A 25,208-nucleotide genomic window follows, 5' to 3' on the forward strand; every position below is an offset into this window, starting at 1 on the left:
CACATTTGGCAGTTTCCACATTTATAGAACCCACAAGGTTTTCTGTCCAACCATGTCCCTTTCCTGGTCGGCCTCGTATAATAGCTGTGTACGAGCAAGTCCTTGAATGACTTCCCCTTTCTAAAAGTGATGTCAGGGCGTACCCCTATCATATCTCTCAATTCAGGATCCATTTTGAGGGTGTCCCAATGCTTATTGATTATCTCTCTGACTTTCTGGTGCTGGTTATCATAGGTCCCCATGATTCTGATTGGTTAGTTTCTAGGCTCTTCACGAGCGTTCTGTTTGTGTAACAGATTCTGTCTATCCTCATAAGTTGCAAATTGATATGCCATATCAAAGACATGACCTGGATAACCCTTTTCCTTAAATCTGTTATACATAATCTGCCGCTTGACCGTGAAAGGTCCTTGTGTCTGAGCAATTCCTTCTCAGTCTCAGGAATTGGCCCTTGGGGATCCATCTTTTTAGGGGAATTGGATGATGACTATGCCAACTCAGGAGGCTGTTGGTACTAGTTGGTTTCCGATATATACTGGTTGTTAGACCTCCATTTTGTTCCTTTTTAATTTTTACATCCAGGAACGCTATTTCCTCCTTGTGGATCTCTGAGGTGAAACTAAGGCCCATGTTGTTATAGTTTAGCTCCTTTATAAGTAGCCATCAATGTGGCTTGTTGCACACTATGGTTTCTCCGATATATATGTATATATGGCATTACCATTGTAAAGGAATCAATCTTATCGGAGTGTCTGTATATGTCTTTCGGTCTCTTTGGGGGCGCTGCATATGTTTGTGGCGTCCCCGTGGATTTGATAGGCATGTGCATGATAATTTTGCGAGATAGGCTGTGACTGTTCATATGCACGATGTGCGCTCGAGTTGTCAGCACTAGGTAGAATTGAAGACCATAGCCTACAGATGTGCTGTGGTCCTCTGTCTGTGGGTGTGCTGTCACGAACCATGACTGCGTCGCATGCTCTGACATGTGACACGTTGTCATGGTATCTGTGGATGTGCGTGCACACAGAGAGGTAGTTACTGCTTATATGGAAACAATATGAGCCGGGCGGCAGTTATGGACATGCGCGGCGTGCGCTGAAGCTGTAAATTCCGGGTGGCTCTTTCCCGCCGTAGTGCGCTGTAATTGAAGGTTTTATTCTGTTGATATATTGCGGTCCTCTGTCTGTGGGCGTGCCTTCATGAACCATGAGTGCGTCGCATGCTTTGTCATGTGACGCGTTGCCATGGTGTCTGTGGATGTGTGTGCACACAGCTGAGTACTTGCTGCTTATGGGAACAATATGAGCCGGGCGGCAGTTGTGGACATGCGCAGTGGGTGGTGTTGCTAAAAAATCCCAGATGGCTCTTTCTTGCTGTTGTAAGGCCCCTTCTTTGATCGCCCTATGCGATACGGCTTTTTTGACCGGTGGGCATGGTTTTGCGGTAACCATGGCGGCGCCGCAAACTTAGTGTTGCGGCGGTGATCCTTGGGCTGCGGGCATGCGCACTGGGAGAAGTAGGTTGCCTTGCTGTTATTTTCAAGCCTTAGATCACATGACTTTGGTCAGGTGGGGACATATATGGGCGTACGAGGTAGCACTGTGTGTCAAAACTGGATTGGTTTTTGGCAAATATGTCGGCATATGTCGCTTTCCGGGATTGGGCCCGTTTACATGGCTAGTGATTTGCTGGCAGTAGTGAAGTAAGGAACAGGCTATACTATTGGTTAAACAACACAGGTTGGTCTAGATGGTATAGATCTGATGATTGGTTCAGTCATGACAGGCAGCTTTGTTTATAGATATTTGATTCCATTCATGTGCTAGTTAGCTTTACTACAGGTTACGTTATGTGCCAAGTGGGATGTATATAATATGGTGTCACAGTTTTAACTATACTGTTTTTATAGGATGTATATTTTGTGTTGTTTTTGTAAATCACTGAACTTTCTATGTAAATTGTGTGGGCGGTCCATGATGAGGTGATTGGTGGGTGATGACCCACTTCCTATTTAAGGCTGCCAGTTTGATTGTTATGTATGCTTAATAAAGACCCTTGAGGTTGAAACGTTGCATTTATGGCTTAATAAAGAAGAACTTCTTTCACCCTGACTGGATGCTGTCCTTCACTTCAACCTATGGTACCTTCTCTAACTGTAAAACAATGGGGGTGGTCTATATGGCCACGTGTCCCTGCCCAAAGGATTAAATAGGGAAAACTAAGAGAGAATTCCATAGGAGGGTAGGTGAACACATGGGGGATATAAGAAATAACAGGGATACCCCCCCCTAGCCAAACACATGAGGATGAAACATCAGGATGACATAAATAATGTCAAGTTCATGGTTATAGAAGTGGTTAAACAAAGCCCGAGAGGTGGCAACATGGACAGGGCAATTTTACAAAGAGAGTGTGAATGGACTTTTCGTATGGATGCAATAACCCCGAGAGGTATAAGCGAACAATTATCATTCGCATGTTTTTTATAATTCACACAGAAGGACCTCTAGGCTCCTCCCCCTCATTTCGGGGAATGAGAGGACTATGATTAATGATGAACCTGGACATGCTGTACTTTAGATGATCCCGGTCTTAGAGGGATATACAGATTACTGTAAATAACCTTTTTTTGATAGAAAATAACCCTTGAGTTATTGACCCGATGCATTTTGGCAGCTCATTTACATATATTGGATATACCAACTAACTTCGTGTCCCCAAGGGCAAGAGATGCCTCTAAATACTGTAATATGCTAAGGCACAAAATGATATAAGATATAGACAAGGGGCCTCATTGCTTTTAGTGTCCTACAAAATCATTGGAAGCATTAGTATTTCGATTGTACGATAAGAGCATGCTAAGAGTGTGATAATTTATAGTGAGCCAGCAGGTATACTTCAAGTCAGTGAAATTGTATAGTGATAACTCACTGCTAATCTATATACATATTATATTCTATATAAAATCATTTATTACCCCTTGGGGAGCAGTAATAATGATAATAAAATTAACCTGGGCTCCATTCTTAGCATGGGCAGTTAGAAGCAACTTATCTAGAGGCCACTCCAGGTTGGAATGCAATGGACAGAGCAGCATTCCACCTGGAATATGCGCAAAGCGACCTGTAACTACGGGGCACGTAATGGGAGAGCTGAGCTGCGCAGACGCACTGAGCTGCATCATGTTGGAACGCAGCAAATACAGCTGCGTTCCACTGGAAGCAGGCACTGCTCAGGTTCGATACCCAAAATGCACCTGGAAAAGTGCTCTTCCTGCTAATTAACAGGAAGTGGAACAGCATGGTGCGCAAGAGAGAGGGTCTTTTTAAACCGTGGTTAGTAAATGGTTTGCAAACTTATCATATCCTATCGAGACACATGCTTTGGAATCGTGCCTCCTGATGAGCCAGAGGGGCAAAACGCGTTGAGGCGAGAAAAGGCGGGCGGCAGACGGCTTAATGATGAGTACCACAGTTATTAAATACATTTGTGAGCCGGTGATGATATCTTGGAGCGCATTATAAGAAATCACTGTTGCGATAATCCCTGTGATATTAAGGTGCTCAGGATAATTCTGTGGCATAGAGATTTTTGCACTGGTACCATATGATTGCATATATGTATACAGAAGCATTGACTAGGATTATGCAAAATCTAGACATACTGCCGACCCTTTCCGAGATACATGTTCTCCATTGTTTTTAATAGGGCTGGGGGATCAGGGTTTCCTTAGCTATAGGTTTGGTCTCTGTGTAGACATCAGGGGACCCTTCAGATCTCCATCTGGGTAGAAGGGTCAACGTTCACTGCAGGGTGCATCTAGGGACCCTAAGGACAGCCATCGTTGAGTGGGGGCACCACAACGCTCCCCCTAGGGTGCGAACTCCCGCAGTGAGGTAGGCATCAGCATAGATACCATAGCAGGTTTCAGTTAACCCTCCCCCATTAGTGTTTTTTCACCGTACTTTTCACCATTTTTTCACTACTGTTTTTTTCACGGTGATTTTGTGTGTCGGTAGCCATAGGTTGGTGGCAATCATTACACCCAGGCTATAAACATCGGCCCCCAGTTGCCAGCTTTCCCTCTCTGGTTTTGAAAATTGCGCGGGAGGCCAACATCGGCCTTGGTATTGTCTATCTATCGATATTCACTTATATTTGTTTTGTGTACATTATATGTGAACATGGTATATGATGATACGGTTTTCAATGGAGTATGTAAAAGAAGAGGTTGGACAAAGAAATGACATCACAAATTTTTTTTTGTTAAATAACAGACCTTTATTTAGCTTACAAAAATGCTTACAAATCCGCATCAAAAACACGCTGATTTTTAACTGCTTTTTCTGCCAAGATATGCAAAATCTGCACAGGAAATTCCACAGGCAAATCCGCAACGTGTGCACATACCCATAGACCGGGGAAAAAGAACATTAAGGTGGATGCCTTATCTTGTTGTTTCCTTGGGGGTGGAGATAATTGTAAACCAGTTCCAATACTACAAAAAGGGATGGTTTTGCGTCTATATGCTTATATTTTGAAAAAAGGGGTTGCTGAGGCTCAGGGGGATGCCCCTGTTGCCTGTCTGTTACGGAAACTGTTTGTGCCTGTGAATCTCCATCTTAGGATATGTACGTTGCGATTTTTGATGCATTTCCGCAGTGTTTTTGGAGGTGCGGAGTTGCCTCAAATCCGCAGTGCGTTGTGCACACAATGTTATTCAATGGGAAATTCAAAAACTCTGTGCACATGCTGCGGAAAAAAAACGCATGAAATCGCAGCATTTTTTTCCACAGCATGTCAATTCTTTGTGCGGAACTGCAACGTTTCTACACCCATTGTGTCAGGCCAAGCCGCATCAAACCTGAAGATGCAAAAAAAGATCTGCGGATGTGGGTGCGAGAAATGCTGTGGCCCGGGTGGAGGGAAGTGGTGAAAAGCCAAAAACATCACTGCTCTAGAGGAGATCTGCATGGAGGAATGGGCCAACATACCAACAACAGTGTGTGGCAACCTTGTGAAGACTTGCAGAAAACGTTTGACCTCTGTCATTGCCAACAAAGGATATATTACAAAGTATTGAGATGAAATTTTGTTTCTGACCAAATACTTATTTTCCACCATAATATGCAAATAAAATGATAAAAAAACAGACAATGTGATTTTCTGGATTTTTTTTTCTCAGTTTGTCTCCCATAGTTGAGGTCTACCTATGATGTAAATTACAGACGCCTCTCATCTTTTTAAGTGGTGGAACTTGCACTATTGCTGAATGACTAAATACTTTTTTGCCCCACTGTATCTATCTATCTATCTATCTATCTATCTATCTATCTATCTATCTATCTATCTATCTGTCTGTCTGTCTGTCTGTCTGTCTGTCTGTCTGTCTGTCTGTGTGTAATAGAGTGTGGTTTGGACAAGTGTAAAAGAGGAGGTTGGACAAGAAATGACATCACAAATCTTTTTTTATGTTCAATAATAGATCTTTATTTAGCTTTAAAAAACGCATCAAAAACGCTCAGATTTTTAACTGCGTTTTCTGCCAAGAGATGCGGATTCAGTGCGGAAAAATCTGCAGACAAATCCGCTACATGTGCACATATTGTAGTCACCACTAGACTCTAATGTGTAAGTATAAAACTTCAATTTTTATTAAATACGTCTAAAATATACCAATATGTGAATAAACACCAACACCAATAAACTAAAATACAGAGGCACCCCTGGGAGGTGCCTGACCCTATATATCCTATCTCACCCTGCCTGACAGCGGAGGTTGGCATACTGTAACCTGTGCTTTGGCGCCCCCGCTCGTCGGCGGCTCTCCCTTTCTGCCCTATTATACCCAACAAATGGCAGGGGGGTGAACATAGGTACTTAAAGGGTGCATAGGATAGTCAGGGAGAAATAGGTATCTGCTGCTTGACTCTCAGATAGTATAGTTTGGATAGAACTTATAACTTAGCTAATACTATAGCTGACTACGATATTGCTGCTCACTATTGCTGCATCTAGGATGTTTAAACGGATATCCTCTTGTATTGATACTTAATTTCTAGCTGTAATGTTGCTGGTAGTTAGGGTAGATAAAAATAAGATCTGTTTGTTGTATACCTATAGATAGAAGAAACAGAATGGAAAATAGGGGTAGACTTAACTTATCTTATATTAGTCCTACTGATGATAAATAGTCCTAAACACAAGCAAAGGTGAAAAAAATGGGGATGGACTAGAACAAGACAAAAATATGTTCTATATAAACCCTCTTATCAATACAGATACCAATATATTATGAAATTGATGACCTATTTAGGAACAAAATAGTGTTCCGTATAATAGCAGCAATCAGTGTTGTATACTACAACAATAACCCAATAGGAATAAATATAACCATATCAAGATGACCTCAATAGGTCAGAAAAAGCAGCACATACTTATCCCCAGATAGTGCAATAGACTCCAGTATAAATGCACACTGCATACCACAAAAACGCAACAAAAAACAAAAAAACACACTCAACGCGTTTCCCCTCCACTGAGGTTCATCAGGAGTACATGATTAGATCACCGCCAGTAATGCTTGCCATTGTTGCAATACTCAGATAGACCATGCTCGGTGATACTTAGCTTTTTGCAGTCTTAATAGAGCAGGCTTGGTGGCCAGATGTTGTGAATTCCGTTCTCGGACTCCCTCCTGTGGTCATGAATGGTACTTTGGTTAGTTCTGCTCTTGGGCTCCCTCTGGTGGCTTCGAGTGGAACTGCTGGTCACTAGGTTGACTTTATCAGCTGCTCTCGTTATGTTGCTATGCTGGCTTCCCTATTTAACTCCACTCAGATCGTTACCTGATGCCAGCTGTCAATGTATCAGAATTGGTTCAGATCCCTCTTACACTTCGCTGAGGACCTGTCTACTCCAGCAGACGCTAAGTCCCTGCTAGTTCATTTGATGTTACTGCTGTCTGAATATATTTCTTAGCACTGCTAAATTCTAGTCCAGCTCGCTATCATGATGTTTCTTTGCTAGCTGGAAGCTCTGGGGTACAGTGTTGCACCTCCACACCGTGAGTCGGTGCGGGGGTCTTTTTGCATACTCTGCGTGGTTTTGTAGTTTTTTTATGCTGACCGCATAGTATTCTTTTCTATCCTCTGACTATTTAGTAAGTCTGGCCTCCTATGCTAAAACCTGTTTCATTCCTGTGTTTGTGACTTTCCTCTTAACTCACAGTCAATATATGTGGGGGGCTGCCTTTATCTTTGGGGAATTTCTCTGAGGCAAGGTTAGGCTTCTAATTCTATCTTTAGGGGTAGTTAGCTCTTAGGCTGTGAAGAGGCGTCTAGGGAGAGTTAGGTACGCTCCACGGCTATTTCTAGTGTGTGCGATAGGAGTAGAGTTTGCGGTCAGCTGAGTTCCCACTTCCCCAGAGCTAGTTCCGTTTTTTGAGTTTACTCATCAGGTCATTCCAGGTGCTCCTAACCACCAGGTCCATAACTGTACAGCTGGCCAGTAAAGTGTTAATGCATCTCAAAAGAGGGATAAGAGAAGTTCTGAACCCAATTTTTTTTTCTTTGCAGTGTGTTTTGTCTCTCTTTTCCCCTTAACCCCTGGGTGGTTCAGGACACAGGTGTAGATATGGATATTCAAGGTCTGTCCTCTTGTGTGGATCATCTCACTGCAAGGGTACAAAGCATTCAAGATTATGTAGTTCAGAATCCGATGTTAGAGCCTAGAATGCCAATTCCTGATTTGTTTTCTGGGGATAGATCTAAGTTTCTGAATTTCAAAAATAATTGTAAACTGTTTCTTGCTTTGAAACCCCGCTCCTCTGGTGACCCCATTCAGCAAGTAAAAATTATTATTTCTTTGTTGCGTGGTGACCCTCAAGACTGGGCATTCTCCCTTGCGCCAGGAGATCCTGCATTGCTTAATATAGATGCGTTTTTTCTGGCGTTTGGATTGCATTATGACGAACCGAATTCAGTGGATCAGGCAGAGAAAATTTTGCTAGCTTTGTGTCAGGGTCAGGATGAAGCGGAGATATATTGTCAGAAGTTTAGAATGTGGTCTGTGCTTACTCAATGGAATGAGTGTGCCCTGGCAGCAATTTTTAGAAAGGGTCTTTCTGAAGCCCTTAAGGATGTTATGGTGTGATTCCCCACGCCTGCTGGTCTGAATGAGTCAATGTCCTTGGCCATCCAAATTGATCGGCGTTTGCGCGTGCGCAAAATTGTGCACAGTTTGGCGGTGTCCTCTGAGCAGAGGCCTTAGCTTATACAATGTGATAGAACTTTGACCAGAACTGAACGGCAAGAACACAGACGTCAGAATAGGCTGTGTTTTTACTGTGGTGACCCCACTCATGCTATCTCTGATTGTCCTAAGCGCACTAAGCGGTTCGCTAGGTCTGTCACCATTGGTACTGTACAGCCTAAATTTCTTTTGTCTGTTACTCTGATTTGCTCTTTGTCATCCTACTCGGTTATGGCATTTGTGGATTCAGGCGCTGCCCTGAATTTGATGGACTTGGAGTTTGCCAGGCGCTGTGGTTTTTTCTTGGAGCCTTTGCAGTATCCTATTCCATTAAGGGGAATTGATGCCACGCCGTTGGCCAAGAATAAACCTCAGTACTGGACTCAGTTGACCATGTGCATGGCTCCTGCACATCGGGAAGATGTTCGCTTCTTGGTGTTGCATAATTTGCATGATGTGGTCGTGTTGGGTTTGCCATGGCTACAGGTTCATAATCCAGTACTGGATTGGAAATCTATGTCTGTGTCTAGTTGGGGTTGTCAAGGAGTACATGGCGATGTTCCATTGGTGTCAATTTCTGCTTACACTCCTTCTGAAGTCCCTGAGTTTCTGTCGGATTACCAGGATATATTTGATGAGCCCAAATCCAGTGTCCTACCCCCTCATAGGGATTGTGATTGTGCTATTAATTTGATTCCTGGTAGTAAGTTTCCTAAGGGCCGACTTTTCAATTTATCCGTGCCAGAGCACGCCGCTATGAGGACTTATGTGAAGGAGTCCTTGGAGAAAGGGCATATTCGCCCGTCTTCATCACCGTTGGGAGCAGGGTTCTTTTTTGTGGCCAAGAAGGATGGTTCTCTGAGACCCTGTATAGATTACCGCCTTCTCAATAAAATCACGGTCAAATTTCAGTACCCTTTGCCTCTGCTGTCTGATTTGTTTGCTCAGATTAAGGGGGCTAGTTGGTTCACCAAGATAGATCTTCGAGGGGCGTATAACCTTGTGCGTATTAAACAGGGCGATGAATGGAAAACAGCATTTAATACGCCTGAGGGCCATTTTTAGTACCTGGTAATGCCATTCGGGCTTTCAAATGCTCCATCTGTGTTTCAGTCCTTTATGCATGACATCTTCCGAAAGTATCTGGATAGATTCATGATTGTATATTTGGATGATATTTTGGTCTTTTCGGATGATTGGGAGTCTCATGTGAAACAGGTCAGAATGGTATTCCAGGTCCTTCGTGCTAATTCCTTGTTTGTGAAGGGGTCTAAATGTCTCTTCGGAGTTCAGAAGGTTTCCTTTTTGGGCTTCATTTTTTCCCCTTCTACTATCGAGATGGATCCTGTTAAAGTTCAGGCCATTTATGTTTGGACTCAACCTACATCTGTGAAGAACCTCCAGAAATTCCTGGGCTTTGCTAATTTTTACCGTCGCTTCATCGCTAATTTTTCTAGTGTGGTTAAACCTTTGACTGATTTGACAAAGAAAGGTGCTGATGTGGTGAATTGGTCCTCTGCGGCCGTTGAGGCTTTTCAGGAGCTGAAACATCGTTTTTCTTCGGCCCCTGTGTTGCATCAGCCAGATGTTTCGCTCCCTTTTCAGGTCGAGGTTGATGCTTCTGAGATTGGAGCAGGGGCTGTTTTGTCTCAAAGAAGTTCTGATGGCTCTGTGATGAAGCCATGTGCCTTCTTTTCTAGAAAGTTTTCGCCTGCTGAACATAATTATGATGTTGGCAATCAGGAGCTGCTGGCTATGAAGTGGGCATTCGAGGAGTGGCAACATTGGCTTGAGGGAGCCAAGCACCGCGTGGTGGTCTTGACGGATCACAAAAATCTGACTTATCTCGAGTCTGCCAAGCGGTTGAATCCTAGACAAGCTCGATGGTCGCTGTTTTTCTCCCATTTCGACTTTGTGGTCAAATACCTTCCAGGTTCTAAGAATGTGAAGGCGGATGCCCTTTCTAGGAGTTTTGTGCCTGATTCTCCGGGAGTACCTGAGCCGGCTGGTATTCTCAAAGAGGGGGTAATTCTGTCTGTCATCTCCCCTGATTTGCGGCGGGCGCTGCAGGAGTTTCAGGCTGATAGACCTGACCGTTGTCCAGCGGAGAAATTGTTTGTCCCTGATAGATGGACTAGCAGAGTTATTTCTGAGGTTCATTGCTCAGTGTTGGCTGGTCATCCTGGGATTTTTGGTACCAGAGAGTTGGTGGCTAGGTCCTTTTGGTGGCCTTCCTTGTCACGGGATGTGCGTTCTTTTGTGCAGTCCTGTGGGACTTGTGCTCGGGCTAAGCCCTGCTGTTCTCGTGCCAGTGGGTTGCTTTTGCCCTTGCCAGTCCCGAAAAGGCCTTGGACGCATGTTTCAATGGATTTTATTTCAGATCTTCCTATCTCTCAAAGGATGTCTGTCATCTGGGTGGTTTGTGATCGCTTTTCTAAGATGGTCCATTTGGTACCCTTGCCTAAATTACCTTCTTCCTCTGATTTGGTGCCATTATTTTTTCAACATGTGGTTCATTTGCATGGCATTCCGGAGAACATTGTGTCAGAGGTTCCCAGTTTGTCTCTAGGTTTTGGCGGTCCTTTTGTGCTAAGATGGGCATTGATTTGTCTTTTTCTTCGGCTTTCCATCCTCAAACAAATGGCCAAACCGAACGAACCAACCAGACTTTGGAAACCTATCTGAGATGCTTTGTTTCTGCTGTTCAGGATGATTGGGTGACTTTCTTGCCATTGGCTGAGTTCGCCCTTAATAATCGGGCTAGTTCGGCTACTTTGGTTTCGCCTTTTTTTTGCAATTCTGGTTTTCATCCTCGTTTTTCTTCGGGGCAGGATGAGCCTTCTGACTGTCCTGGTGTGGATTCTGTGGTGGACAGGTTGCAGCAAATTTGGACTCACGTAGTGGACAATCTGACGTTGTCCCAGGAGAAGGCTCAACATTTCGCTAACCGCCGTCGTTGTGTTGGTCCCCGACTTCGTGTTGGGGATTTGGTTTGGTTGTCTTCTCGTTATGTTCCTATGAAGGTTTCTTCTCATAAGTTTAAGCCTCGTTTCATTGGTCTTTATAAGATTTCTGAAATTCTCAACCCTGTGTCATTTCGTTTGGTCCTTCCGGCTTCTTTTGCCATCCATAATGTGTTCCATAGGTCGTTGTTGCAGAGGTACGTGGCGCCTATGGTTCCCTCCGTTGATCCTCCTGCTCCGGTGTTGGTTGAGGGGGAGTTGGAGTATGTGGTGGAAAAGATTTTGGATTCTCGTATTTCGAGACGGAAGCTTCAGTACCTGGTTAAGAGGAAGGGCTATGGTCAGGAGGATAATTCCTGGGTTGTTGCCTCCGATGTCCATGCTGCCGATTTAGTTCGTGCCTTTCATTTGGCTCGTCCTGATCGGCCTGGGGGCAGTGGTGAGGGTTCGGTGACCCCTCCTCAAGGGGGTGTACTGTTGTGAATTCCGTTCTCGGACTCCCTCCTGTGGTCATGAATGGTACTTTGGTTAGTTCTGCTCTTGGGCTCCCTCTGGTGGCTTCGAGCGGAACTGCTGGTCACTAGGTTGACTTTATCAGCTGCTCTCGTTATGTTGCTATGCTGGCTTCCCTATTTAACTCCACTCAGATCGTTACCTGATGCCAGCTGTCAATGTATCAGAATTGGTTCAGATCTCTCTTGGACTTCTCTGAGGACCTGTCTACTCCAGCAGACGCTAAGTCCCTGCTAGTTCATTTGATGTTACTGCTGTCTGAATACATTTCTTAGCACTGCTAAATTCTAGTCCAGCTCGCTATCATGATGTTTCTTTGCTAGCTGGAAGCTCTGGGGTGCAGTGTTGCACCTCCACACCGTGAGTCGGTGCGGGGGTCTTTTTGCATACTCTGCGTGGTTTTGTAGTTTTTTTATGCTGACCGCATAGTATTCTTTTCTATCCTCTGACTATTTAGTAAGTCTGGCCTCCTATGCTAAAACCTGTTTCATTCCTGTGTTTGTGACTTTCCTCTTAACTCACAGTCAATATATGTGGGGGGCTGCCTTTGTCTTTGGGGAATTTCTCTGAGGCAAGGTTAGGCTTCTATTTCTATCTTTAGGGGTAGTTAGCTCTTAGGCTGTGAAGAGGCGTCTAGGGAGAGTTAGGTATGCTCCACGGCTATTTCTAGTGTGTGCGATAGGAGTAGAGTTTGCAGTCAGCAGAGTTCCCACTTCCCCAGAGCTAGTTCCGTTTTTTGAGTTTACTCATCAGGTCATTCCAGGTGCTCCTAACCACCAGGTCCATAACAGCCAGACTTTCAGAGTCAATCCTCCCTTGTTAGTGATGCTTGGTGTTGTAAGCCCATCCCCATTACTTATATATTATTCCCAAATGACTCACTGCCTGCACCTGTTGATAACAGCGGACATGTGATGTTTACCAGTCTATTGCGCAAGACCGGAAATACCGGCCTGTCCATTGTCAGGATCGTAATGTGAGTAACACACTTCTAAATGGATGTGCCAGTACCTGATGAGACTGCGCATGTCCAGAAGTGCAGAAGAAAAAGGTCCCCCGGGTCAGCCTGTACATATAGCGAAATTGCGCAGGCGCACCGCCGACACAAACGTAGCCAGATGTGCTTGTGCTTAATAGGATGCCAATGTATCGGAGCACAACCAAAAAAGGGTTCCCCCGGAAAAGTGTAAACACCTAAATGGATCCAGGAAAGACAGAGAACGCGGAATTGCGCACGCACACTGCCGACACAAACGTAGCCGAATGTGCCCGTGCATAATAGGATGCCGATGTACAGGAGCGCAGCGAAAAAGGTCACCCCAGATAAGTGTAAACACCAAAATGGGTCCGGGAAGGATAAAGAAAATAATAACTTATATGATAGAAAGGCGCATGCTCAGATTCAAGGGAGATAATAGCTAAATGGCAAACTCCCTGTTGTAATACTGAGCCAATATGATGGCATACCGTGGGACAATGAGGCACCGGTAACATGTTTGAATAAAGTACCATATTGCTAGAAAATGTAGTGGTGATACCTTTATTATGCAGCATAATAGCCAGAGATAAACGATATAATAACCGGGGAAAGATATTTATAACGCCTACATAGCTGTAATGGACATATAGGTGTTACCCTTATAAAGAAAAAGGGGGATGGGGAAAGGGTTATTATAATGAGATAATGTTATTGTACCCCTAAGGTGCAGGGGCACTGATTACACAGATAAACAAATCCAATTGATAGGATAAAATACTTAATGTCACATTTGCCAATCACGGCTGATAAATGTGACCAGGTTTCAATAGTTTTGCAGACCAAGAAAGGATACTATGTTTACGAATGTATAAAGACATCATACATAAAGAAATATCAAAGGAAACATCCAAATTGTAATTGTTCATTTAGACCATCTGGAGATATAGATCGTAACCTATATATCCACTTTTGTTCTTTTTGTAGAATGGTCTTATTCCAATCTCCTCCCCTTATTGATGGAGCAATAACCTCGATGACACTGAAAGTAAAGGAGTCCAGACTCCCCCCATGTACTTCTCTGACGTGTCTTGACACCGGGGTATCCCTCTCATGTCGAATATCACCGACATGATCCCCGATCCTCCTCCTTAATTCTCTCTTGGTTTTGCCCACATAGTTGAGGGGGCATGAGCATTTAAACAAATATATGACACCTGATGTTCTACAACTCGCGAAGTGTCTGCTCTGATAAACCTTACCGGTAGAGGCACTGCTGAATTGCCTACAGACACATGCATATCTACAGAAGGAGCATTTACCACATCTAAAGGTGCCTAGTTCTCGTCTTTCCAACCATGTGCTCTCCTTGGGTATAGATGTATACACACTGTGGACCAGCTGGTCACCAATGGATCTGCCCCTTCTGAAGGTAATGGCAGGAGTATCGGGCAAAAAATCACAAATCTCTTTATCCGCTTTTAAGATACCCCAATGTCTGAGAATGATGTCCCTTACCTCAGAGGAACATTTATCATAGTTGCCTATTATTCGTATGATATCATCCTGACATTTCTCTTTTGGCTTTAGAAGACTCGACCTGGTACGTGTTTCTGCCTCCTTGAAGGCTACTTGCAAGACCCTCTTGGGATATCCTCTTTCTAGGAATCTGTCTCTCAAGTCCCTTGCCTGGGTATGGAAGGTGGAAGGATTAGAACAGTTACGTTTGACTCAAAAGTATTGTCTTTTGGGGATCCCTCTGCGTAAATTCAATGGATGATGACTCCTCCAGTCAAGGAGACTATTGGTCGAGGTAGGTTTTCTATATATTTTAGTATCAAGACGCCCATCAGTATTTTTTTCAATATTTATGTCCAAAAAGTTTATTGACCTAAGGTCAATTTCTGAAGTGAACCTAAGACCAATGCTGTTGATATTGAGTTCACATATGAACCTGTCAAAGGACAGGGTATCACCTTTCCAAAAGATCAGGACGTCATCAATGTAGCGTCCCCAGAAAATAATCTGGGGACACCACCAAGCCGACCTTTCGTCCCTAAAGACGACGGTGTTCTCCCACCAGCCCAGGAGCAAGTTTGCATAAGTAGGAGCGCAGGGACTCCCCATTGCAGTGCCCCTGAGCTGGTGGTAATAGACACCGTCAAACAAAAAATAGTTGTGTGTTAGGACGAAATTTAGTAATTCAAGAATGAATTTGTTATGATGATGGTAGTGTGTTCATCTCGATCTAAGAAAATACTCTATTGCCTGTAAACCGGCATTGTGAGGTATGCTGCTGTATAGTGCCTCAACGTCAATGGAGGCTAAAAAGACATCATCATCCAATGAGATATCTTCAATTTTGACCAACAAATCAGACGAGTCCCTGATGTACGATGGAAGTGCAGTAACAAAATTTCTCAGGACCTTATCTATATACACCCCACAAATTTTGAGATACTGAGTCATTGCCGGAAACTATAGGGTGTCCTTTTAATGGGGAGGTGCCCTTGTGCACTTTTGGAAGTGCATAGAATACAGGTATAGTGGGATTCTTGATTGACATAAAATCTTTTTCATTTTTTGAAATGATCCCTAAATCAAAAGCTGACCTGAGAATCATATCCAGCTCCACACCAAAACCCTCGGTTGGATCTCTACGGAGAATGCCATAGGTGGATCTATCAGAAAGGATTTTGTTGCACATAGTCTTATAACCATCATGATCCATCAACACTATATTGCCACCCTTGTCGGACGCCTTAAATATTAGTTCTTTATTAGAAGCCAAGTTGTTTAAAGCATTTCTTTCATCATGAGACAAGTTAGATAATCCAAAATGTCTGGAATCATTCAGTTTCTTCAGATCAGCAGTAACAAGTTTTGTGAAAATGTCCACACTAGGGTTGAGCGAAACGGATCATTCATTTTCATAAGTCGCCGACTTTTGGCAAAGTCGGCATCTCATGAAACCCGACCCGATCCCTGTGTGGGGTCGGCCATGCGGTACGCGACTTTCGCGCCAAAGTCGCGTTTCAATGACGCTAAAAGCGCCATTTCTCAGCCAATGAAGGTGGACGCAGAGTGTGGGCAGCGTGATGACATAGATCTCAGTCCCCACCATCTTAGAGAAGGGCATTGCAGTGATTGGCTTGCTTTCTGCCGCATCACAGGGGCAATAAAGGGGCGTTCCTGCCGACCGCCATCTTACTGCTGATGATCTGAGCGTAGGGAGAGGTGCCGCTTCGTCAGAAGCAGGGATAGTGTTTTGCAGGGTACATTCACCCCCAAACCGCTTGTGCTGTAGCGATTTCCACTGTCCAACACCACCTTTTGTTTGCAGGGACAGTGGAAGCTACATTTTTTTTTCCTCAGCGCTGTAGCTCATTGGGCTGCCCTAGAAGGCTCCCTGATAGCTGCGTTGCTGTGTGTGTACGCTGCTGTGCAAACCATCTGCTTTTTTCAAAGCACAAATCCTGTTGTTCCTTCCTTTCTGCACAGCTATCTTGTTTGTTTGTCCACACTTTTGTGTGCAGCAGTCCTTTTTATAGCTGCCTGCCATACTTTTCTGAGATTACTGCAGGGAGATAAAGATTGGCAAGTCTGCCTCTGTGCCAGTGCTGTGTGTGGCATCTGTCTCTCATTGTGTGCCACCAAAAACCAGTGTGTAATACTGGTCCTTTATTTATTTATTAATTTTTTTATTGTTCCTTAAAAAAAAAAAAAAATTAAATAGTGGGAGATAAAGATTGGCAAGTTTGCCTCTGTGCCAGTGCTGTGTGTGGCATCTATCTCTCATTGTGTGCCACCGAAAACCAGTGTGTAATACTGGGCCATTTTTTTTGGGGGGGGTAAATTCTCCCTGTAAAAAAAAAATTAATAGTGGGAGATAAAGATTGGCAAGTCTGCCTCTGTGCCATTGCTGTGTGTGGCATCTGTCTTTCATTGTGTGCCACCGAAAACCAGTGTGTAATACTGGGCCATTTTTTTTTTTGGTAAATTCTCCCTGTAAAAAAATAAATAAATAGTTGGAGATAAAGATTGGCAAGTCTGCCTCTGTGCCATTGCTGTGTGTGGCATCTGTCTCTCATTGTGTGCCACCGAAAACCAGTGTGTAATACTGGGCCTTTTTTTTTTTTTTTTTAATTCTCCCTGAAAAAAAAAAATAGTGGGAGATTAAGATTGGCATTTCTGCTTGAGTGCCGGTCCTGTGTGTGCCATCTGTCTCAAATTATTGGGGCACAGAAAACCTAGTGTGTAACATTGGGCCTGATTTTCCTTTCAGTGTCAGGCACCTATAAAGGTATATATAAATCCTACATAAGTTTGAGTTCACCTTATAAGTTGTTTAACAAATACTGTTACTTTGGTTATGTTTTGCAAACAATGAGGAAGTCTAGTGGAAGAGGTCGTGACCGTGGGCGGTCTGTTATGGTTCTCAATGGCAAGAGAACATAGCCCAGCAAACATAAGAACTAGCTCTTGGAAGGATGGAAACTAAACTGACCATGAACTAAACCTGCCGCACAACTAACAGTAGCCGGGTAGCGTAGCCTGCGTTTTATCCCTAGACGCCCAGCGCCGGCCGGAGGACTAACTAATCCTGGCAGAGGAAAATATAGTCCTGGCTCACCTCTAGAGAAATTTCCCCGAAAGGCAGACAGAGGCCCCCACAAATATTGGCGGTGATTTTAGATGAAATGACAAACGTAGTATGAAAATAGGTTTAGCAAAATTGAGGTCCGCTTACTAGATAGCAGGAAGACAGAAAGGGCACTTTTATGGTCAGCTGAAAACCCTATCAAAATACCATCCTGAAATTACTTTAAGACTCTAGTATTAACTCATAACATCAGAGTGGCAATTTCAGATCACAAGAGCTTTCCAGACACAGAAACGAAACTACAGCTGTGAACTGGAACAAAATGCAAAAACAAACAAGGACTAAGTCCAACTTAGCTGGGAGTTGTCTAGCAGCAGGAAAATGCACAGAAAGGCTTCTGATTACAATGTTGACCGGCATGGAAGTGACAGAGGAGCAAGGCTAAATAGCGACTCCCACATCCTGATGGAAACAGGTGAACAGAGAGGATGATGCACACCAGTTCAATTCCACCAGTGGCCACCGGGGGAGCCCAAAATCCAATTTCACAACAGTACCCCCCCCTCAAGGAGGGGGCACCGAACCCTCACCAGAACCACCAGGGCGATCAGGATGAGCCCTATGAAAGGCACGGACCAAATCGGAGGCATGAACATCAGAGGCAGTCACCCAAGAATTATCCTCCTGACCGTATCCCTTCCATTTGACCAGATACTGGAGTTTCCGTCTGGAAACACGGGAGTCCAAGATTTTTTCCACAACGTACTCCAACTCGCCCTCAACCAACACCGGAGCAGGAGGCTCAACGGAAGGCACAACCGGTACCTCATACCTGCGCAATAATGACCGATGAAAAACATTATGAATAGAAAAAGATGCAGGGAGGTCCAAACGGAAGGACACAGGGTTAAGAATCTCCAATATCTTGTACGGGCCGATGAACCGAGGCTTAAACTTGGGAGAAGAAACCCTCATAGGGACAAAACGAGAAGACAACCACACCAAGTCCCCAACACAAAGCCGAGGACCAACCCGACGCCGGCGGTTGGCAAAAAGCTGAGTCTTCTCCTGGGACAACTTCAAATTGTCCACTACCTGCCCCCAAATCTGATGCAACCTCTCCACCACAGCATCCACTCCAGGACAATCCGAAGATTCCACCTGACCAGAAGAAAATCGAGGATGAAACCCCGAATTACAGAAAAAGAGAGACACCAAGGTGGCAGAGCTGGCCCGATTATTGAGGGCAAACTCCGCTAAAGGCAAAAAAGCAACCCAATCATCCTGATCTGCAGACACAAAACACCTCAAATATGTCTCCAAGGTCTGATTAGTCCGCTCGGTCTGGCCATTAGTCTGAGGATGGAAAGCAGACGAGAAAGACAAATCTATGCCCATCCTAGCACAGAATGCTCGCCAAAATCTAGACACAAATTGGGTACCTCTGTCAGAAACGATATTCTCCGGAATACCATGCAAACGGACCACATTTTGAAAAAACAGAGGTACCAACTCGGAAGAAGAAGGCAACTTAGGCAGGGGAACCAAATGGACCATCTTAGAGAAACGATCACACACCACCCAGATGACAGACATCTTCTGAGAAACAGGAAGATCCGAAATAAAATCCATCGAGATGTGCGTCCAGGGCCTCTTCGGGATAGGCAAGGGCAACAACAATCCACTAGCCCGAGAACAACAAGGCTTGGCCTGAGCACAAACGTCACAAGACTGCACGAAGCCTCGCACATCTCGAGACAGGGAAGGCCACCAGAAGGACCTTGCCACCAAATCCCTGGTACCAAAGATTCCAGGATGACCTGCCAACGCAGAAGAATGAACCTCAGAAATGACTTTACTGGTCCAATCATCAGGAACAAACAGTCTACCAGGTGGGCAACGATCAGGTCTATCCGCCTGAAACTCCTGCAAGGCCCGCCGCAGGTCTGGAGAAACGGCAGACAATATCACTCCATCCTTAAGGATACCTGTAGGTTCAGAATTACCAGGGGAGTCAGGCTCAAAACTCCTAGAAAGGGCATCCGCCTTAACATTCTTAGAACCCGGCAGGTAGGACACCACAAAATTAAACCGAGAGAAAAACAACGACCAGCGCGCCTGTCTAGGATTCAGGCGTCTGGCGGACTCAAGATAAATTAGATTTTTGTGGTCAGTCAATACCACCACCTGATGTCTAGCCCCCTCAAGCCAATGACGCCACTCCTCAAAAGCCCACTTCATGGCCAAAAGCTCCCGATTCCCAACATCATAATTCCGCTCGGCGGGCGAAAATTTACGCGAGAAAAAAGCACAAGGTCTCATCACGGAGCAATCGGAACTTCTCTGCGACAAAACCGCCCCAGCTCCGATTTCAGAAGCGTCGACCTTAACCTGAAAAGGAAGAGCAACATCAGGCTGACGCAACACAGGGGCGGAAGAAAAGCGTCGCTTAAGCTCCCGAAAGGCCTCCACAGCAGCAGGGGACCAATCAGCAACATCAGCACCCTTCTTAGTCAAATCAGTCAATGGTTTAACAACATCAGAAAAACCAGCAATAAATCGACGATAAAAGTTAGCAAAGCCCAAAAATTTCTGAAGACTCTTAAGAGAAGAGGGTTGCGTCCAATCACAAATAGCCTGAACCTTGACAGGATCCATCTCGATGGAAGAGGGGGAAAAAATATATCCCAAAAAGGAAATCTTTTGAACCCCAAAAACGCACTTAGAACCCTTCACACACAAGGAATTAGACCGCAAAACCTGAAAAACCCTCCTGACCTGCTGGACATGAGAGTCCCAATCATCCGAAAAAATCAAAATATCATCCAGATACACAATCATAAATTTATCCAAATAATCACAGAAAATGTCATGCATAAAGGACTGAAAGACTGAAGGGGCATTTGAAAGACCAAAAGGCATCACCAAATACTCAAAGTGGCCCTCGGGCGTATTAAATGCGGTTTTCCACTCATCCCCCTGCTTAATTCGCACCAAATTATACGCCCCACGAAGATCTATCTTAGAGAACCACTTGGCCCCCTTTATGCGAGCAAACAAATCAGTCAGCAGTGGCAACGGATATTGATATTTAACCGTGATTTTATTCAAAAGCCGATAATCAATGCACGGCCTCAAAGAGCCATCTTTCTTAGCAACAAAGAAAAAACCGGCTCCTAAGGGAGATGACGAAGGACGAATATGTCCCTTTTCCAAGGACTCCTTTATATATTCTCGCATAGCAGCATGTTCAGGCACAGACAGATTAAATAAACGACCCTTAGGGTATTTACTACCCGGAATCAAATCTATGGCACAATCGCACTCCCGGTGCGGAGGTAATGAACCAAGCTTAGGTTCTTCAAAAACGTCACGATATTCAGTCAAGAATTCAGGAATCTCAGAGGGAATAGATGATGAAATGGAAACCACAGGTACGTCCCCATGCGTCCCCTTACATCCCCAGCTTAACACAGACATAGCTTTCCAGTCAAGGACTGGGTTATGAGATTGCAGCCATGGCAATCCAAGCACCAACACATCATGTAGGTTATACAGCACAAGAAAGCGAATAATCTCCTGGTGATCCGGATTAATCCGCATAGTTACTTGTGTCCAGTATTGTGGTTTATTGCTAGCCAATGGGGTGGAGTCAATCCCCTTCAGGGGTATAGGAGTTTCAAGAGGCTCCAAATCATACCCACAGCGTTTGGCAAAGGACCAATCCATAAGACTCAAAGCGGCGCCAGAGTCGACATAGGCATCCGCGGTAATAGATGATAAAGAACAAATCAGGGTCACAGATAGAATAAACTTAGACTGTAAAGTGCCAATTGAAACAGACTTATCAAGCTTCTTAGTACGCTTAGAGCATGCTGATATAACATGAGTTGAATCACCGCAATAGAAGCACAACCCATTTTTTCGTCTAAAATTCTGCCGTTCACTTCTGGACAGAATTCTATCACATTGCATATTCTCTGGCGTCTTCTCAGTAGACACCGCCAAATGGTGCACAGGTTTGCGCTCCCGCAGACGCCTATCGATCTGGATAGCCATTGTCATGGACTCATTCAGACCCGCAGGCACAGGGAACCCCACCATAACATCCTTAATGGCATCAGAGAGACCCTCTCTGAAATTCGCCGCCAGGGCGCACTCATTCCACTGAGTAAGCACAGCCCATTTACGGAATTTCTGGCAGTATATTTCAGCTTCGTCTTGCCCCTGAGATAGGGACATCAAGGCCTTTTCCGCCTGAAGTTCTAACTGAGGTTCCTCATAAAGCAACCCCAAGGCCAGAAAAAACGCATCCACATTGAGCAACGCAGGATCCCCTGGAGCCAATGCAAAAGCCCAATCCTGAGGGTCGCCCCGGAGCAAAGAAATCACAATCCTGACCTGCTGAGCAGGATCTCCAGCAGAGCGAGATTTCAGGGACAAAAACAACTTGCAATTATTTTTGAAATTTTGAAAGCAAGTTCTATTCCCCGAGAAAAATTCAGGCAAAGGAATTCTAGGTTCAGATATAGGAACATGAACAACAAAATCTTGTAAGTTTTGAACTTTCGTGGTGAGATTATTCAAACCTGCAGCTAAACTCTGAATATCCATTTTAAACAGGTGAACACAGAGCCATTCCAGGATTAGAAGGAGAGAGAGAGAGAAAGGCTGCAATATAGGCAGACTTGCAAGAGATTCAATTACAAGCACACTCAGAACTGAGAAAAAAAAAAAAAAAAAAATCTTCAGCAGACTTCTCTTTTCTCTCCTTTCTCTGTCAATTAATTTAACCCTTTTAGGCCGGTCAAACTGTTATGGTTCTCAATGGCAAGAGAGCATAGCCCAGCAAACATAAGAACTAGCTCTTGGAAGGATGGAAACTAAACTGACCATGAACTAAACCTGCCGCACAACTAACAGTAGCCGGGTAGCGTAGCCTGCGTTTTATCCCTAGACGCCCAGCGCCGGCCGGAGGACTAACTAATCCTGGCAGAGGAAAATATAGTCCTGGCTCACCTCTAGAGAAATTTCCCCGAAAGGCAGACAGAGGCCCCCACAAATATTGGCGGTGATTTTAGATGAAATGACAAACGTAGTATGAAAATAGGTTTAGCAAAATTGAGGTCCGCTTACTAGATAGCAGGAAGACAGAAAGGGCACTTTCATGGTCAGCTGAAAACCCTATCAAAATACCATCCTGAAATTACTTTAAGACTCTAGTATTAACTCATAACATCAGAGTGGCAATTTCAGATCACAAGAGCTTTCCAGACACAGAAACGAAACTACAGCTGTGAACTGGAACAAAATGCAAAAACAAACAAGGACTAAGTCCAACTTAGCTGGGAGTTGTCTAGCAGCAGGAACATGCACAGAAAGGCTTCTGATTACAATGTTGACCGGCATGGAAGTGACAGAGGAGCAAGGCTAAATAGCGACTCCCACATCCTGATGGAAACAGGTGAACAGAGAGGATGATGCACACCAGTTCAATTCCACCAGTGGCCACCGGGGGAGCCCAAAATCCAATTTCACAACAGCGGTCATTGTCAGCTGGTAATGATGGTAGTGGTGGTGGAGCATCAGGTGGTCGTGGTAAAAGCAGTACAGCACCTAAGTCTCGAGTTGTTGAGCCAGGTTCGTCGTCTGGCTACACAAGGCCTCGAACGCTCTCTTTTCTGGGAGGAGGAAAACCACTTTTGAAGCCGGAGCAGGAGGAACAAGTATTGGCTTTCATTGCTGACTCTGCCTCTAGCTCTTTCACCTCCTCCTCGGAAAGTGCCAAATGTCAGAGCAGTGCATCGTCAGTGGATGCTCCCGGTCAAGAACAAGTCGCTTCCTTGTGTCCTTCACCCAGAACAACAGTGAAGGATGCGTCAGTCGACACAACAGGTTACTGCATGGAGCTCTTTACACATACCGTTCCTGGGTTAGACAGTGAAACAGTTAACAGGCCATGCCCATTAGAAGTTGAATCGGACATGGAGTGCACAGATGCACAGCTCAGCCAGATTACTATGCTGTTCCTTTGACTCAGACCAGAACATTGCCCTCGCAGTGTACTGAGGCAGAATCAAACCCAGCGGAGACTATGGTGCCCCGTCACGAACGCTAGACCACCGGCTTACACGGTGACACAGACGAAGTTGCACATGACATAGAAGAGGAGGTCATGGACCCAGTTGTTGACCCCGATTGGCAGCCATTGGGGGAACAGGGTGCAGCTGGCAGTAGTTCAGAAGCGGAGGAGGAGGAGCCACAGCAGGCATCAACATCACAACAGGTTCCATCTGCCGGACCCGTATCTGGCCAAAAACGCTTGGCAAAACCAAAACCAGTTGGAGGACAGCGTGGCCATCCGGTTAAAGAAGCTCAGTCTGCAATGCCTGAAAAGGTATCCGATAGTAGAAAGAGTGCAGTCTGGCATTTTTTTAAACAACATCCAAATGATCAGCGCAAAGTCATCTGTCAAAAATGTTCAACTACCTTAAGCAGAGGTCAGAATCTTAAAAGTCTAAATAAAAGTTGCATGCATAGACATTTATCCACCATGCATTTGCAAGCCTGGACTAACTACCAAACGTGCCTAAAGGTTGCAGCACCCTCGGCCAATGAATCTAGTAAGCAACGCTACATCCCTTCCCTCACTGTAAGCCCACCATTTCCCGCAACACCTGCAGTATCTGTGCAGCTTTTGTCTCCAGGCCAAAGCAGTCAGGGAATCACCAGGTTCGTAGTAGGAAACACTGCATGTAGGGCACCGGCAAGAATACCATCTCCAACCCTCTCTCAGTCTGCCATGTCCACCGGCACCACCGCTAGTTCCACGATCTCCAGCTCTCCAGTCCAGCTCACCCTACATGAGACTCTTGTTAGGAAAAGGAAGTACTCATCCTCGCATCCGCGTACACAGGGTTTGAACGCCCACATTGCTAGACTAATCTCATTAGAGATGATGCCCTACCGGTTAGTTGAAACTGAAGCTTTCAAAGCGCTGATGGACTACGCTGTAGCATGCTACGAGCTACCCAGTCGACACTTCTTTTCTAGAAAATCCATCCCAGCCCTCCAACAGCATGTTAAAGACTGCATCGTCCATGCACTCAGGCAGTCTGTGACTACAAAGGTGCACCTGACAACAGATGCATGGACCAGTAGGCATGGCCAGGGACGTTACGTGTCCATCACGGCACACTGGGTGAATGTGGTGGATGCAGGGTCCACAGGGGACAGCAATATTGGGACAGTTCTGCCTAGCCCACAGTCAAGGAAAGAGTTGGCTGTAGGCGTTCGCCGCCCCTCCTCCTCTTCCTCCTCCTCCTGCAGAAGCGAGAGCTCGTCCACAGACCGCAGTCGCACATCCACTCCATCCGCAGCTGCCACTGTTGCACACCAGGTGTGCCATTATGGGACAGCTAGTGGCAAGCGTCAGCAGGCTGTATTGGCAATGAAGTGTTTGGGCAACAACAGACACACCGCGGAAGTTCTGTCCGAGTTCTTGCAGAAAGAAACTCAGTCATGGCTGGGCACTGTACATCTTGAGGCAGGCAAGGTAGTGAGTGATAACGGAAGGAACTTCATGGCTGCCATAGCCCTTTCCCAACTGAAACACATTCCTTGCCTGGCTCACACCTTAAACCTGGTGGTGCAGTGCTTCCTGAAAAGTTATCCGGGGTTACCCGACCTGCTCCTCAAAGTGCGCAGACTTTGCTCGCATATCCGCCATTCGCCCGTACACTCCAGCTGTATGCAGAACTATCAGCGGTCTTTGAACCTTCCCCAGCATCGCTTAATCATCGATGTTGCAACAAGGTGGAACTCCATACTGCACATGCTTCAGAGACTGCGCGAACAGAGGCGTGCTGTTATGTTTTTGTGGGAGGATACACATACA

This window comes from Ranitomeya variabilis, chromosome 4 (assembly GCF_051348905.1).
Source record: "Ranitomeya variabilis isolate aRanVar5 chromosome 4, aRanVar5.hap1, whole genome shotgun sequence".
NCBI classification, from domain to species: domain Eukaryota; kingdom Metazoa; phylum Chordata; class Amphibia; order Anura; family Dendrobatidae; genus Ranitomeya; species Ranitomeya variabilis.